The sequence below is a fragment of the Perca fluviatilis genome, chromosome 15 (assembly GCF_010015445.1).
Source record: "Perca fluviatilis chromosome 15, GENO_Pfluv_1.0, whole genome shotgun sequence".
NCBI classification, from domain to species: domain Eukaryota; kingdom Metazoa; phylum Chordata; class Actinopteri; order Perciformes; family Percidae; genus Perca; species Perca fluviatilis.
This window is the reverse complement of record NC_053126.1, coordinates 23,643,041-23,659,044: the sequence shown is the minus strand read 5'-3', so window position 1 is coordinate 23,659,044 and position 16,004 is coordinate 23,643,041. Positions and strand designations below refer to the sequence as shown.

At 39.9% G+C, this 16,004-nt stretch overlaps 1 protein-coding gene across 3 annotated transcripts in view; it reads right to left on the bottom strand.

Annotated features, from left to right (window-relative positions):
- LOC120575247 (RNA binding protein fox-1 homolog 3-like) overlaps positions 1 to 16,004 on the bottom strand; it is a 433,652-nt gene that overhangs the window by 366,030 nt on the left and 51,618 nt on the right. Inside the window, exon 3 of one of the 3 annotated variants that reach the window (XM_039825950.1) lies at positions 10,096 to 10,140. The exons of the other annotated variants lie outside the window; for them this stretch is intronic. The gene's annotated coding sequence lies outside the window, so the exon portion shown is untranslated. The remainder of the gene's footprint in view (positions 1 to 10,095; positions 10,141 to 16,004) is intronic. 3 annotated transcript variants of the gene reach the window in all.

Below are 16,004 nucleotides of genomic sequence, written 5' to 3'. Positions count from 1 at the left end.
CTGAGGCACAATGGTTACATAAACCTAACCCTAATCAGAGTGCTGTCATGTCAAGGGATTAGTCATGTGGTCATGAATGATATAGTGCTTCTTGTCATGTTGTTTTGTTTGTATTTTCTTGTTGAGTTCTGAGTCTTGTGTTTTCCCTATTGTTGTGATTGTGTTTTGTACTGTCTCTTATGTATTTGTTGTTGAGTTTGTATGTACAGTGCCTTGCGAAAGTATTCGGCCCCCTTGAACTTTTCGACCTTTTGCCACATTTCAGGCCTCAAACATAAAGATATAAAACTGTAATTTTTTGTGAAGAATCAACAACAAGTGGGACACAATCATGAAGTGGAACGAAATTTATTGGATATTTCAAACCTTTTAAACAAATAAAAAACTGAAATATTGGGCGTGCAAAATTATTCAGCCCCCTTAAGTTAATACTTTGTAGCGCCACCTTTTGCTGTGATTACAGCTGTAAGTCGCTTGGGGTATGTCTCTATCAGTTTTGCACATCGACAGACTGACATTTTTGCCCATTCCTCCTTGCAAAACAGCTCGAGCTCAGTGAGGTTGGATGGAGAGCGTTTGTGAACAGCAGTTTTCAGTTCTTTCCACAGATTCTCGATTGGATTCAGGTCTGGACTTTGACTTGGTCATTCTAACACCTGGATATGTTTATTTGTGAACCATTCCATTGTAGATTTTGCTTTATGTTTTGGATCATTGTCTTGTTGGAAGACAAATCTCCGTCCCAGTCTCAGGTCTTTTGCAGACTCCATCAGGTTTTCTTCCAGAATGGTCCTGTATTTGGCTCCATCCATCTTCCCATCAATTTTAACCATCTTCCCTGTCCCTGCTGAAGAAAAGCAGGCCCAAACCATGATGCTGCCACCACCATGTTTGACAGTGGGGATGGTGTGTTCAGGGTGATGAGCGGTGTTGCTTTTACGCCAAACATAACGTTTTGCATTGTTGCCAAAAAGTTTGATTTTGGTTTCATCTGACCACAGCACCTTCTTCCACATGTTTGGTGTGTCTCCCAGGTGGCTTTTGGCAAACTTTAAACGACACTTTTTATGGATATCTTTAAGAAATGGCTTTCTTCTTGCCACTCTTCCATAAAGGCCAGATTTGTGCAGTATACGACTGATTGTTGTCCTATGGACAGAGTCTCCCACCTCAGCTGTAGGTCTCTGCAGTTCATCCAGAGTGATCATGGGCCTCTTGGCTGCATCTCTGATCAGTCTTCTCATTGTATGAGCTGAAAGTTTAGAGGGACGGCCGGGTCTTCGTAGATTTGTAGTGGTCTGATACTCCTTCCATTTCAATATTATCGCTTGCACAGTGCTCCTTGGGATGTTTAAAGCTTGGGAAATCTTTTTGTATCCAAATCCGGCTTTAAACTTCTCCACAACAGTATCTCGGACCTGCCTGGTGTGTTCCTTGTTCTTCATGATGCTCTCTCGCGCTTTTTACACGGACCTCTGAGACTATCACAGAGCAGGTGCATTTATACGAGAGACTTGATTACACACAGCTGGATTCTATTTATCATCATTAGTCATTTAGGTCAACATTGGATCATTCAGAGATCCTCACTGAATTTCTGGAGAGTTTTGCTGCATTGAAAGTAAAGGGGCTGAATAATTTTACCGCCCTTTTCAGTTTTTTATTTGTTAAAAAAGTTTGAAATAGCCAATGAATTTCGTTCCACTTCATAATTGGGACCCACTTGTTGTTGATTCTTCACAAAAAATTACAGTTTTATATCTTTATGTTTGAGGCCTGAAATGTGGCAAAAGGTCGAAACGTTCAAGGGGGCCGAATACTTTCGCAAGGCACTGTATTAAAGGCCCATCTAGGGCTGGGCATTACAAATTAGCTAGGGCTATAAATGCTGTGGTGTGTGCCATTGGTTTATGCTACATACTTGTCCCTATACAAATTAACATTAAAGCCAGAGTTGGTAACTGGGTTGGGCATCGTTTGGGTTTTTTCAGATACCGGTGCTAAAACGATTTTTAAAAACGATGCCGGTGCTAAACCGATACTTAAAAGAAAACGATTAAAAAAAGAGAGCACAAAACCACAGTCGGTGACATTAAAGAATGGCTTGTTATTGCTAAGGCCATATAGTCAAAATTAATGATTTATTAAAAATGTAATAACAATATCTTATAACAACTTATTTCACCAGTAAATTACTGTTAAAATGACGAAAACCACCACTAGATGGGAAAAGGGTATTTTACAATAACTTTGAATGCACCATGAGGCTTAACAGTTTCAAGTTGTTTTGCTGACAACGGCAGCTGCACACTGTTGTAAATCCTGGTGTTGGAATCCCCTACAGTGAAATACAGTCACACTTTACACTGTTGTTCAATCCAGCTATATCTAACGGTAGGCTAACGTTACCTGCTGCCAAGTGTAATATTAACTAGTGTCCCATGCAGCAATGCTTCTGTTGCTTCTAACCTCTGTTTTGGAGCATCAAAGCGCATGCATTTCAGTGGCACCGAAATCCGTGTTCCCTCAGTCAACAAAGCAGCAGGCTGCCATTCATTTTCAATGGGCGTGGCCATTTGTCAGCAACAAGTGACGAGCTTGCCGAGCAAGGTGGGGCCAAAATAGACAAGAAGTCTATTTTATGCAAAAGCTGAGCGATGCAACAAAGCGACTGCCAATCGGAGTGAAGGCAGCGTGAGGGCAGCATGACGTATGTACGTTGGTTACTCGAGTCGAAGAAAATCATTCAAGATGGCGGAAACGCTTCAGGACATCGCATTTCTGTATATATCTGATATGTTTGGCATTTTAACTCATGTATTTTGTTACCCCTATCGAGAAATAAATACTTTTAAATCCAAAAACATCGTTCTTGTGACTTGAAAATACCTCTGAAGTGACTTGTAAGACTTCTTGCAGATACTAGGCAATAGCATGCTACTATCGATACAGAAGCATCACCGTTTTAAACATTCACAGAAACAAATCGATCAAACTTTAGTTCCGCAAAGCTGTGAGAAAATTGAGGAAAAACTTATTTTAATGGTGTCCACGTTCCAGGTCCATATTCATACAGATATACAGACATACAGAGGGGACGTGCTTGAAGGTAGCACCAGAGGATTTCTGTTTACTTGTGCCAAGCAACTAGGAGTAGGCTAGGCACGCCCAGGAACACCCATCAAGCGAGTGCGTGTCACTGTCTTTTGTAGCTAATGTGACTGTAGGGTTACCGATCGCTAAGGCAGCGGTGCCGCATTAGCACTGGGTTTCGGTACCCAACCCTAGTTGGTAATGTTGAAAAGCTAGCAAGATTTGAAAGTAGCATCTCCTCGGGGCTCCTTCTAACCCCCTGGAAAAAGTGAATATTGGAAATAGTTGCCAACCCTGCATTTAAATGAAATACATAAAACAGATTCATTTCATAACTACTCACTGACAAATTATTAAGTAATCCTGCTGATAGTGGCGTCACATCAGAAAAACCTTCAATGTGTCATTCTAAAGTGGATTTATAAATGAAGTATTTTGTTGTACAATAATGGAGAACTTGTCGCTCTGGAAATACAGTGTTTTCATGTAGTCCTGATTAAAGCTTAATTACAGCGACTCCATACAGCAGTTGCAGTACCTATTTAGAACAACTGCATTTCTATAAACAATAACGTTAAGGAAATGCTGTCGTTCTAAATAGGTACACAGCAAGCTGCTGTACTGTTCTTAATGCATCACAAACCTACACATAACTCCTTTAAAGGAGCAGTGTGTAGGATTTAGTGGCATCTAGCGGTGAGGTGGCAGATTGCAACCAACTGAATACCCCTTCCCTCACCCCTCCCTTTCCACCTTCAGGTAACGTGCAAAAGGGGAAAGGCCCTCTGTAGTGCAGGTGTATGGTTTGTCCATTCTGGGCTACTGTAGAAACATGGCGGTGCAACATGGTGGGCTCTATAGAAGGTGCATATAGATATGAAGGGCTCATTCCTAGTTTTAGGTGATTATACAGATACATTGTATTTTCAGTGTGAAAATAATACAATCTATATGTATATCTATGACATCTTTCATTGTCAACACGTCTGAGCTCGTCTGAAAACTTTATTTCACCTTCCTGTCATCAGAGAAATAAAAACCCATCAGGTTACCGGGGTGGAGAGAGAACGCCGTCCTGTCATTTCTATAAAGTCTGAAGTTTGCCATCCTGCCCCGATGCATTCCTGATTCTGACACTTTTTCTTTTCTTTGAGAGGCTGCGACTGAGATTGCTTTCAAACTACTGCTACTCTCCTGAAAGTAATGATACAGAGAGATATAAACAGAGAGCGTTTTCTATTCATGATCTAACCTGCCCATATAGCTTGTTTTGGCCTCGGCGGGAAATATCAAAAAGATAAGAAATGCTTCTACATGAGAAGGTCTGGTCAGCTCAATGCTGCTGCTGAGCAAACGCAAACTCAAACATTCAGTTTGTGTCAATCTTCTGGTTATGTTCTCACTAACAGTTATATGAGTGATTTTTATTTTGGTTTTGTTTTCCAAATCTATTACATTGCATTCATTCTTAGATATCATTGTAACTTGATTAATTGGTGAACAACTTATCAAAGATGCACTTCATTTCTGGATGGGATTCAGTCCCTAAACTCTTGATAAACAATTAAAACATTAAAGCTGCAAGCAGCATTGGACGGGTCCTCGCTCCTCTGCACGCGTCGGGGTTACTGGCGGACGCCGCTCCTTGCGACCATGCATTTGCGCGGCACTCAGACTCAAATTGTCACCAATGAAAAGGGAACTCCCTGCTGAGTTCAATGATATCTCACACAAGACTCTATGTCAGTCAGTTCATTAGCTGTGAAAGGGGGCGTGGCTAAAACATAGGGGGCGGGCCAAACTATGACCAATGAAAATGTAACTCTTTTGAGTTCAATGATACCTCACACAATAGTGTACAAGAAACGTGTCATTAGTTATTAAAGGGGGCGTGGCTTACTCATATGGAGCAGGGCAAACTGTCACTAATTAAAAAGGAACTCTTTGCTGAGTTCATTGATACCTCACACAATAGTTTACATCAAACGGGTCATTAGTTATAAAAGGGGGCGTGGCTAAGTCATAGGGGGCCGGTCAAACCATCACCAATTAAAAAGGAACTCTCTGCTGAGTTCAATGATACCTCACATAAGACTCTAACTTAAACAGTTCAAAAGCCATAAAGGGGGCGTGGCCTGAGTACATGGGCGTAGTTAAAGTATAGTATTATAGGTTTCATGTAAATTGGATGATGTTTGTAATGTAAGGCTGATTTTCTGTTGCCAGCGGGGGGCACTATGACCAAAAGTCAATTTTGCCCTGCACTGTAAAATATTACAGACCCATTTAGTTATGTCCACTTATTTCTTATTTTTAACTGAACGAGCTTATACAAGTTGTGGATTTTGAACTCAACTTTATGAGTTTATGAAAGTTAAACTTGCATTTATTCATTGGGTTGACTATTCAAAAAAATGTATATGTTGATTGAACTTGGGTATGTAAATTAAGTTATCAGTTGAAAAAAAAGCGTGTGTGTGTGTGTTGCAACATAAAAGAGCTGCCTTTCGAGTTTAAAATAACCTGTCTTCTTCCACGACAAAGTTAAAGCATGGACACAATAAATTAATTATACACCGCCGATAAGTGATGTAGCCTATTCAAATTTCTACTAAAATATAACACGTGTTGTGGCAAACAAGAAAGCACTGGTGCCCGGTGGAGGGAGTACCTGTCAACAACTTGTGAATTTCACTCTTCTCAAATTGAAATGGAAAGTTCGTTTCAAAAGTCAAACGTTTAGCTCCGCCCACATTTAGCCCAACCCCGATCTGCGTACTGCAGTCAGGACTGCAATTGGTTCTTTGGCTGGCCAATTCCCATGATGCAAGGCGGTAAATAGAGTTGTGTTCAAATTTGCTGAAAAGTTTGCAGTTTGTTCAAAATACAAATGTAACTTTATGAATTCCGTTTATTAAACGTGTGTTTAGAATGTAGTGTTTTGTTGCCTGGTAATTGTCATTGTTGTGCTGTTTATATTTGTAACCATGAGTTAAGTGACTGTTACGTTTGATAAGAAGAGCTGGAGTATTACAATGTTAGATGTTGAGCAGTAATAGGCTTCTTTCAGCTGTTAATCTGTGGTGTGTCACTTCACTAGTGGCCGTTTTATGTCAAGTGATGCAAGATCAGCAGAGAGGCCGCTATTTCGCACGGGGCCCCGGGGCGGCCCCACCCAAGCACCCACGCTATCTCCGCTATAAATGTGGTTATGTTGTTTTAACTTGAAACTGTGAGTTGAAATAAAGCAGAAAAGTATGTCTATTATACTAGGCAAGGAAGGTTTCTTGCATTATTAAAGAAAATAAATTATTTGTTTTAACTTAAAGTATGAAGTTAAACCAAGTAATACAAAGTTAAATCAACTAAAAGAACAACTTTAACAAAACTAGAACACTGTAGTTACATCAACATCATTTACTTTAATTTCTAAGTTGAAACAAAGGCAGTCTTCAAGTTGAGTGAACTTCGATTTTCAAGGCAGCAGGGGAACTTGCATTTCCAAGTTAAACTAACATGAAATTTATTACAGTGTGTAGATGTCTTCAGGCCTTGACCTTTGTCAATCGGGAGAAATTTCGGCCAGACATGACAACGTACACACAAGTTACAACAACTTCTTTGTTCATCGATTAATGCTCAAAATTGCCGCCACACCACAGCCACACCGTTGGACGAAAAGTTTTGCTTTTAATAAATTTTCATCGTTGAGGTCTTTAGATGACACAGACCGAATTTGAAGTTGATCGGATGAAATCTTTCAGAGTAGTTGGTTAAAGTATAGTACTTGTATTTGGACCTACTTCCTGTTACCACTAGGGGGCGCTATGACTTTGAGCCTGTCCATGTCTTCCGGGTTGGACTCTTATGAATCCTGAAAAGTTTCGAGCCAATTGGACAATGTACACTCAAGTTACACCCACTTCCTGTTTCGATGGCGAAACGCACAAAATGGCTACTGCCACAGCCATGCCCTATGACGAAAAGTTTTTCTATTAATAACTTTTCATCTCCAAGGTCTTGGCACAGACAAAATTTGAAGTTGATCGGATGAAATCTCTAGGAGGAGTTCATTAAAGTATGACACGTGGAAATGGCTAAAATCGCACTAATTTCGAACATTCAATTCAAAATGGTGGACTTCCTGTTGGGTTTAGGGTATGGCTCCAATGACGTTTTTTGTACGTCCTGACATGCTACATATGTGTACCATGTTCCGTGAGTCTACGTTAAACGTACTGCAGGGGCTCAATTTTGTTTTTATTTTGTAGGGGGCGGTAGCGAGCCATTTTTGTGCGCCTATTCCCGAAACCCTTAGAATACATTACCTTCTTCGTTGCTCTGCCTGGTTGTAGCGCTATCCTATTTCGTGCAGAGGGAATTTGAAAGACAACAGTTTATCCCGCCCCTCGGATTGAGCCCTGTCAATGGTGAGTTCCCAGACCCAACATCTTGATGTGGGTCTGGCTTGTCAGGCTACGCTGTCGGCGCTTGGGACTTTATCAATGCAGGGGGACTTTTCATTGATAACATTGGCTTCTTGACGATATTTAGATTATGTTTCTAATGGTAATGTATTAGCATACAGAATGTCTTTAATTGAAAATACCTGAAAATATGTGTGCTTTGCCAGGTTTATTTCCACATTAATCTTGTACAAAATTACTTGGTCTATTAAATGACTCACAGAATTGTACAAGTAATTATTAAGTGTAATAGGAGTTTTAGTAAGACAGAACCTTCCGTTTTTACTTTTACCTTACTTTGAAAATGTGTGTGTGTATGTGTGTGTTATGATTGTGGCTAGTTCATCTGTCACAGTTACTACAGCTGGAGCGTTCACATTTGGAGGTCAGTGAGAGGTAAAGGCTTTACCCTCTCGCTGATTCCCAGTGACACACGGTGCTATGCTCCGTGTCCCTCTGGCAGAGGCTAAAGCAATCTGTTTTAGACCCATCCTCAACCCCTGCATCTAAACTGATGTCTAAAATACCGATTTCCCCCAATCAGTTGTCATTGTATAGTTATCTAGGGCTTGACATGACATGCTCACCTTCCATTACCTGATATTACCGAGATGTTTTCTTTTTTTGGACGGGTTAAAACCTGACGGATCAAAATGGCAGCATTTATCAACCTCTGAACCTGTTATTAAGCTTCACTGTTTGCACCTGATCTGAAATCTGTATTTTTATGTGGTTTTCTTGCCTCCAAGAAAGGAGTTCAGCTTTAGTCAAGCCTCACTTACACACCGTATCAACATCATTTGTCATTTCGCTTTTTTTAATAACTCGCTCAATATTAGCAAATTAAAATGAGCTTTTTTTTCCCGCTGCCTTTTCATCACAAACTTTTGTGAGAAATTATAGGTTTCTATGGTTGACAAGACAAAGCAGGACAAATAAATCAATACAAAGCAAATGAAAGCAAATTGAATCTATTAAAGCAAAATTACCGGGAGAAAGAAAAAACAAAAAAAATCAGCCAAACGCAACGTAAGCCACAGAGTCATGGCCGCAGACAATTAATGACAGCGGGAGCAAAAAGGTGCTGGCTCATTAAGCCTGGCCTGCCTGTGCATGCAGACAAGGCCACCAGCCAGACCCAAGCAGACCAGCACAAGTAAGAGTGCTGGGCTGAAGCGGCGCAGCAGCCCCACAGGCCCACAGGGACGTAGCCTTCTACCTGCACACACCAGAGGCTAAACACCAGGGATGTGTCTGATTTAGTAACAAATGTTGCCCCCAAAATAGGTAATTTAGAAAAGATGAGCTTCCCTGTGGCCTCCTCCGTCCCCTCAGCACCTCCACTGTCCCCAGTCCCCCTCCATACCTGAGGAATGCCAAGCAGCAGGGTGCCACAGAGGACCTTCAGATCAGTGTGAGCCAGCGAGGGGGGCTCTCCCGGGCAGCGATGAGTAATTAGCACTAATTAGTGGCAGTGATTAACCGCACTGGGGAACGTGGGGGCCGGAAGGGAGCAGATTGATAGAGCTGGCCCTCCTAACCCATAGAGGCTCCACTGCATCTTAAGCAGGAGGAGGAGGGGGGTGGGGGGGCTTGCTGTGGCTGCCAGCCAGATGCTACTCTAGCCATAAATAAAAGGTGGAACATGTATCGAGCATCTGTAAAGCCATTTCAACAACAGGGAGGTGAGGGCTGATGTGCGGCTACTGAAGCAAAAGTCTCAAATAAGAGGTTGTCAATTCATTACACCCCCTAAGGCAGGGGTTATTCAAATAGTGGTCCTTGGGTCGAATCGGCCCCTTAAGTCATTTTTAGAAGGATCCTTTGAGTGATTCTGAGAAGCCAGCTGAAAACCGTATTGACTCATTTATCCAGCTCCAAATTTTTTTTCGAAAGCCCCAAATCTTTTAGGGTTTTAAAATACCTTACGCTTTGTGTCATTTCTTCTCAGTCTCTCTGACTGGACTGGCAAATCTATGGAGCAAAAGTTCTATTACTGGGGAAATATTGTCATTCATTCTGTGAACTCTGATAAAAAATAGGTTGTAAGATTAATAATGCTGACTGTAATATGTAATATTAGACAATTTTTAGGTGGCAGGAATACAAATTTGTCATCCTCAACATTTGTCGGGTTCTGGTTTCAGAATAATGAAGACAGTTGGAAAACATTAGGTGTAGGCTCTACAGGAGGATTTCTTTCCCTTGGCAACTATCATGTTTATCCCAATTTTATTTTATTTTTTTTTTACAGATTTTTAGTCATTCTATTATTAAATGGCTTTAAAAAAATAGTGCAAATAGCTGCTGAATATAGATAGAAATAGAGCATGCCCCCGGACCCCACCAAGGTTTGGGCTGAGCCCTGAATGTTTACAACGTATGGCTCCGCCCCTGCTACCTGCCCAGCACCAAACAGCAGATACACAGTCAGAGACTAGCTGGTGAACATTTAGCAGCAAAAGAGCCTGATTCTTTTTTAGGGAGTAAATGGAGACCAAACCAGAGCTAAAAGGAGAGTAAATAGTGGACTTACATTTATCAGGAGGACATACAAAAGACTGAATGCTGATGTTGCTGCCTGCGTAAAAAAAAAGAAAGAAGCAACTGTTTGGTAAAGTTGCAATATTCAACTTAAAAGGTGGATTATACAGTACGTCAGTTTTGTGTTTTTGTCATTCCCGAGTGGCAAGTTTAAATGTTGCAAAATGTTACAACTAAAGACATGCAAATTACTCTCCAAATACAGGTATATCTGAGAGGCCCATTGATTCAATGAAGACAAAGGTTTCATGGCCGACTGTCCAACATTTTCTACCATGGAAGCTAGGGGCAAGAAAAGCAATAACATTCAGTCTCAATTTGCACAAAATGTACAAACAGAAGGAATATGACTTGGTGTATCACTTAGTATTTCAAATAATGAATCCAGCAGAAATAACGTCACTCCAGTCAGCTGAGGGGGAAGGAACATGCACTATAAATAGTCTTTGCTATTTTCGTTTGACTCCATCATAATAAAAACTCGATTAAAGTTTGACTCAGTGAGCTATAGTATTACACCACGCTATAAGCAAACGAGTGCCCCTGCTGAAATTAAAATGTAAATACCTCAAGCAGAGCTCTCCCCCTATCTCAAGGTTTTTTTTTTGGTTTGTTTTTAATGAAGTGACACACCACACACACACACACACACACACACACACAACACACACGCTAGTTTCTCCACATGGCTTGAAAACAAATGGCATGATAACTACACGACGGGGCCAGGTTGGAGAAGCTATCTGAGCTTTTGTGACAAAACAAGCGGGACGTGTGGCGCTTCATTTTAAACATCAATGACTTTAATTAGTGTCATTCCACAATCACCAATAATAGTCCTGAATTGTGCGAGCCCCGTGCCTGACAGCCGCGCAGATCTGCGGCGAGGCAGGGGGGCTCTTAACAAGATAAGCCCTGAAATCAGCGAGCCTGAAGGAACATTACCTGAACAAGAGTGCTGATGAAAATGACTGGAGTGTCGGCCTGCTTGGAAACAACTGAAGTGTTGTTCACACGTCTTATGGTGGAACAAGCCAACAACACAAGTAGCACTACACCGGATAAATCCCATCACTTGTAGGGCTGAGAGAGAGGGATCATCCCTTTGTATGTAAATGATGCGTCTGAATCTTTGGATCTTCAGTAAAGAAAGGCAGACGACAACAAAAAAAAGGGTTTTGCCATTTAACTAGGAAACAAATTAAACGGGTGACTCAAATCCTGTCTGAGAAAATAAAAATGTCTGCCCGGAAATGTGTTGTGGTTATGTCACATAATTTCCATCAGCCTAGTTGTCATGGAAATACACTTCCAAATTTATTTTTTTTGGAGAATGAAAATAACTTCTCGTCCATCTGACTCAAAAGTTGAGTTTCAAAATTCATTCTTGCAGTTGACAAAACAATCTAACCTCAAGGTCTATTTGGTCGCTGTTGTGGAGTATATTTGTGTCGTTAGCAGATGGAACTGAATGATTAATGGAGGATCATTTTGAACATGCACATTTCCATGGCAACTGGACAAACTATCTACTAATGAAGAACATATGATGATAGAACACTCCTACCCCTGATTGTTGACCTCAGCCCCAAGCCCTTCAGATCCAACTGACAACATTGATCTTAATAAAAAAAAAAGCTCAAAAATCTATAATCATCTTATGTTTGAAAAAATAAAGTTCCCTTGGCTTTTGGAATTAAAATAGCCCCACATCATCACATACCCTTCACCATACCTAGAGATTGGCATGGGGTACTTTCCATAAGATCATCTCTCAATGCAAATCAAACCAGCCATTGGGCCAACTGAAATAAAGCCATGCCAACCTCTAGGTATGGTGAAGGGTATGTGATGATGTGGAGGGGCTATTTTAATTCCAAAGGCTAAGGGAACTTTATCAGGATGCATAGTATCATGGATCCATGAAATAACTGGCCTTTAAAAATAAAAATCTGCCTGCCTCTATGGGAATTTAACATAGGGTTATGTATACTTATGCCCCCTGTATTTTAAGGAAGACCATTTATTTATTTATGATACATTATTCATCCACAAAGAAAATTGGTGTCCTTAAAAGGTCGGATTTTTTTAATTAAGGCATTAAGATCAATTTCCAAAAGATGATTTTTTTTATTCCTATTTTTAGTCAATTTTTGCATGGGTATGTAAACTTATGAGCACAACTGTATATCTTAGCAGAAAGTTGAAAAATGTTGCGTTTACTTCACTTACAAGAGCAGCCATTTTCCCCTGTTGCCATGGGAACGTTATGAAGTGACGTAATTACGCGACGTGAACATCATCGAAAAGCAGGGTATTGGGGGAATCACTTTTCTTTCCTCTTTTTCATCAAACCGCAATTTTTGCAAAATTGCATAAATATCCCGCATATTGCATTATTTAAGAAAACATAATCAAGGATTTTTGCCCGCAACAAATCACAAAAAAATGCCGCATTTTTCTGGAAGGACTGTCTAGTAAGTATTTGGGGCAGTAAGACTAACTGATGTGTTTTTAATCGTTTTTGGACAAAAATGGAGCTCTATGGCACAGAGGAAGAAGATATATCAGGCTTTGATACATAGATAACATTTGTTAGTACGGTCAATTCATTGTTGCTTTTGGTCTTTTCATGGGATTTGTTGGCAATAACATTAATAAGAATTTTGAAAGCATCATGCTTTGAAGAGTTGCAGATATTTGCTTGACTTCAGATATGTGGATGGCCTTGGTTGAAGCACACTTTTTAATGGCCACTTGCTCTTGAGCTGCAATTCGCTCGGTGTAAGGTTGAGAAATGGTGGAGTATGTACTATGCTGTGTATAGGGACGTTTATGTGTATGCTTTGACTGATTTTGGAAACAAAAGACAGTGTTCGCACAATGCCCGAGATATAAACTGGTTTCAATTTCCTCCATTCTGACAGCCCATTTCATCCGCAACTTTGAATAAAAAGGGGACTATTGTGCAGAGGCGTTACTGTAAACATCAACACATCACTTTCAGATCAAATGCAGCAAGACCTTAAGCGAAAGCCGGTGTATAATACACGTCGTTACGCATGATAATTAACTACAATCACAACCAAAGTGGCCATAACATGATTTAAACACAACAGAAGTAAAGTCATGAAGGATGGTGTAAGCACCGTTGGCAAAAGAGAAGAAGAAAATGTTCAAGCGCAGTGGTGACACTCATTGAATTACATGTTGACAGCTCTGTGTTAGCGAAGAGATGAAAGCAAAATGAGATTTTCAAAAGTGAATATGGGGAATGACAGTATTGCTTTCTCCACATTGTCAAACTTGACAGTGCTATTACCATCACTATAACATCAGGTGCTGGCATATGGTTTTCAGTTAGCAGAAATCAGCTACCTCGTTTGAATATTGATTGCATTCCAGGCAAGAGGATGACTTATAGCACCAGCATTTTAAAAAGAAGGTAATACGACTAAAATTGCAATAATGTGGAGAATGATGTTGAAAATTATAAATTGAAACTAATAATTCATTGACAGGGTGTTATTTTAAAATGATCATTTACAGGGAGATTCTTAAAGATATATTGTGGAACCAGTATAACATTTATTTATATTTATATTTTTTGATTTGAGGAGGGGAAAATAGAGATGTACCAATATGGAATCTCAGGGCAAATAAAGATAATCGATAATTGTCATAACTTACTGCATTTGCAAAAATGTGCTCATATTATGCTTTTTGTCTTTTTCTTTTTCCTTTATTGTGTTATATATCTTTTTTGTTATAGGTTTACAAAGTGAAAAAGCCCAAAGTCCACCCCAAAGGGACTTACCATCTCCAACAGAAAACACTGTTCACAAACTGCTCCAAACAGCTCTATTGTAGTCCAGCCTTTACTTCCGTTACGAACGTGCATCACTTTGTAACACACGTTATAATGCTCGCCTAGCTGCTAGCGTGGCACGCCCTCATACTCTGCTTCTGACTGGCTAGTAGTCCTTACCTAGCTACTGCGCATGTGCGACTCCCTACAAAGACAGAACAGAAGTGAGATGCCTCACTCTGTAGCTAAAACAGAGAGCTCAACACATAGGGTGAAAAGAGGAGCTGCAGCAATGTGCAGTACAACAAAAATATGTTGGTGATTTTTGAAAATTAAACCACATAAACTTATTCTGATATAACCTCTAAATACAATTATGAACCTGAAAATGAAGTTTACTTTTATTTTTCCAAATTGAAGGATAAACCCTTTGACATGAGTGACTTACTGTCAAGTTTTCTCAACAAATTATAGTCGAGGCTCCACATTAAAGGATAATGTATCAGATATGTTGTTCATCCCACCCCCCAGAAAAGATGATTTAAATTTTTTTTTTTTGATAATATAAATTGAGAATACAAAGCCAAAAAATGTGGGCTTAATTTGGTAACTGGAGTTACATTTAAAAATATGTAGAGTCAGAAGCTGGGACTTCACGATAATAACAAGAAAATGAGTAAGAAAATAAAGTATTTGTTTATATTTGAAAATATCAAATCAGAAAATAAGGACTCTGTGAAGCCTAATGGCAAAATAATGATGAAGAAAATGTTGAGAAGATGAAAAAATATATGAAAATCAGGTGAAAATAAATGGGGGCAAATTAGTGCCTTAAAAATAATTCATCTTCTAAAACTAAATGAAATCCAGGGGAAGGGTACTTCATCATGAAAATATGGTATAAGCATAGCAAGTGAAAAGAACAAAACTTACTAAACTAAACTTCCTGAATCGCGTGAAGAAGGGTAAAAAAAGAAAAAATCTAATTCGCAAGAAAAAACGACAAATGACAAAGTAGAGTTATAATTCCAGGATCCTGTGCGATGATACATAATCTCATTAAACATTTGTGTTGGATCTCTAATTAGTTAGCATACTCATCTCTTTGCACTGGGTGTTTCAGGTAGAGCTGTCACTGAGCCCGAACACACTGGAATGACGGTTTAAGAGCGAGTTTCTCGGTGCATTCCGTTTGACATTTTTCTCTGCGGTGACTGAAAACTATGAATATGGCAGCAGAGCCACTGTTTGGGATGCCCAAACTAGTCGCAAGCGGTAATGCCTGCCGCATTGTCAACCCACTCAGCCAATGAAAGTACAGCAGAACATACAGCCTCCCCTGTCATTTTTCCCTCAGAAATCAGCATACTGAGTATCTCCGGGGCTGTGTTCATCACTCCAGAAAACAGGTAGGGTCTCAAAGACAGTCAGTGTGTATAACTCCACTTCAATAACTACGCTCGTTTGGGAGACTTTTTTTTTTTTTTAACCCTTATTAGGAAGGGTCAAAGTTTGTACCTTTATTTAACTTCTTGTCAGATTGACCTGTCAATGTAATTTTACATGGTTATTTTCTAGTTTCTCACTTCCTTATCTCCGCCAGTGTTGCCATCCCACTGCAGGTTCAAGTAACGCTCATTAAAATGTGAAGGAGCCCATTTTAATTGAAGTGGTATTCTCTTACATACGTACACTGTAAGTGGACTGATTTATGCTTGAAGATTTCTTTAGCCAGCGAGTGGAAAAACTAGAAGCTAAATTAAACTGCCTCACACACTCCCCCTCTCTCTCTAACCAGGTTTTTTTGTTGCCTGACCTTAACCATAACCTAACCATTGTATATTTGCCATAGCCGCAATCTTTTTATCTAACCTTAACCATATCATAGCTGCGAAGAGCAGATGTAGTAAAAAGACGGACATAACGTATCAATGAACATAACCTGGGGCTTTGCAGTATCCTCCAATGTCCAACTTCCTTGTCTGGCGACAGGGTAATTGTTGAACTATTTATTCCCTTCCAGCAATAATATGTTGCTGCGAAAGCCTCCGCTCTTCTGCGTTCAGACTTTCCACAAGATTTTGAAACCATGG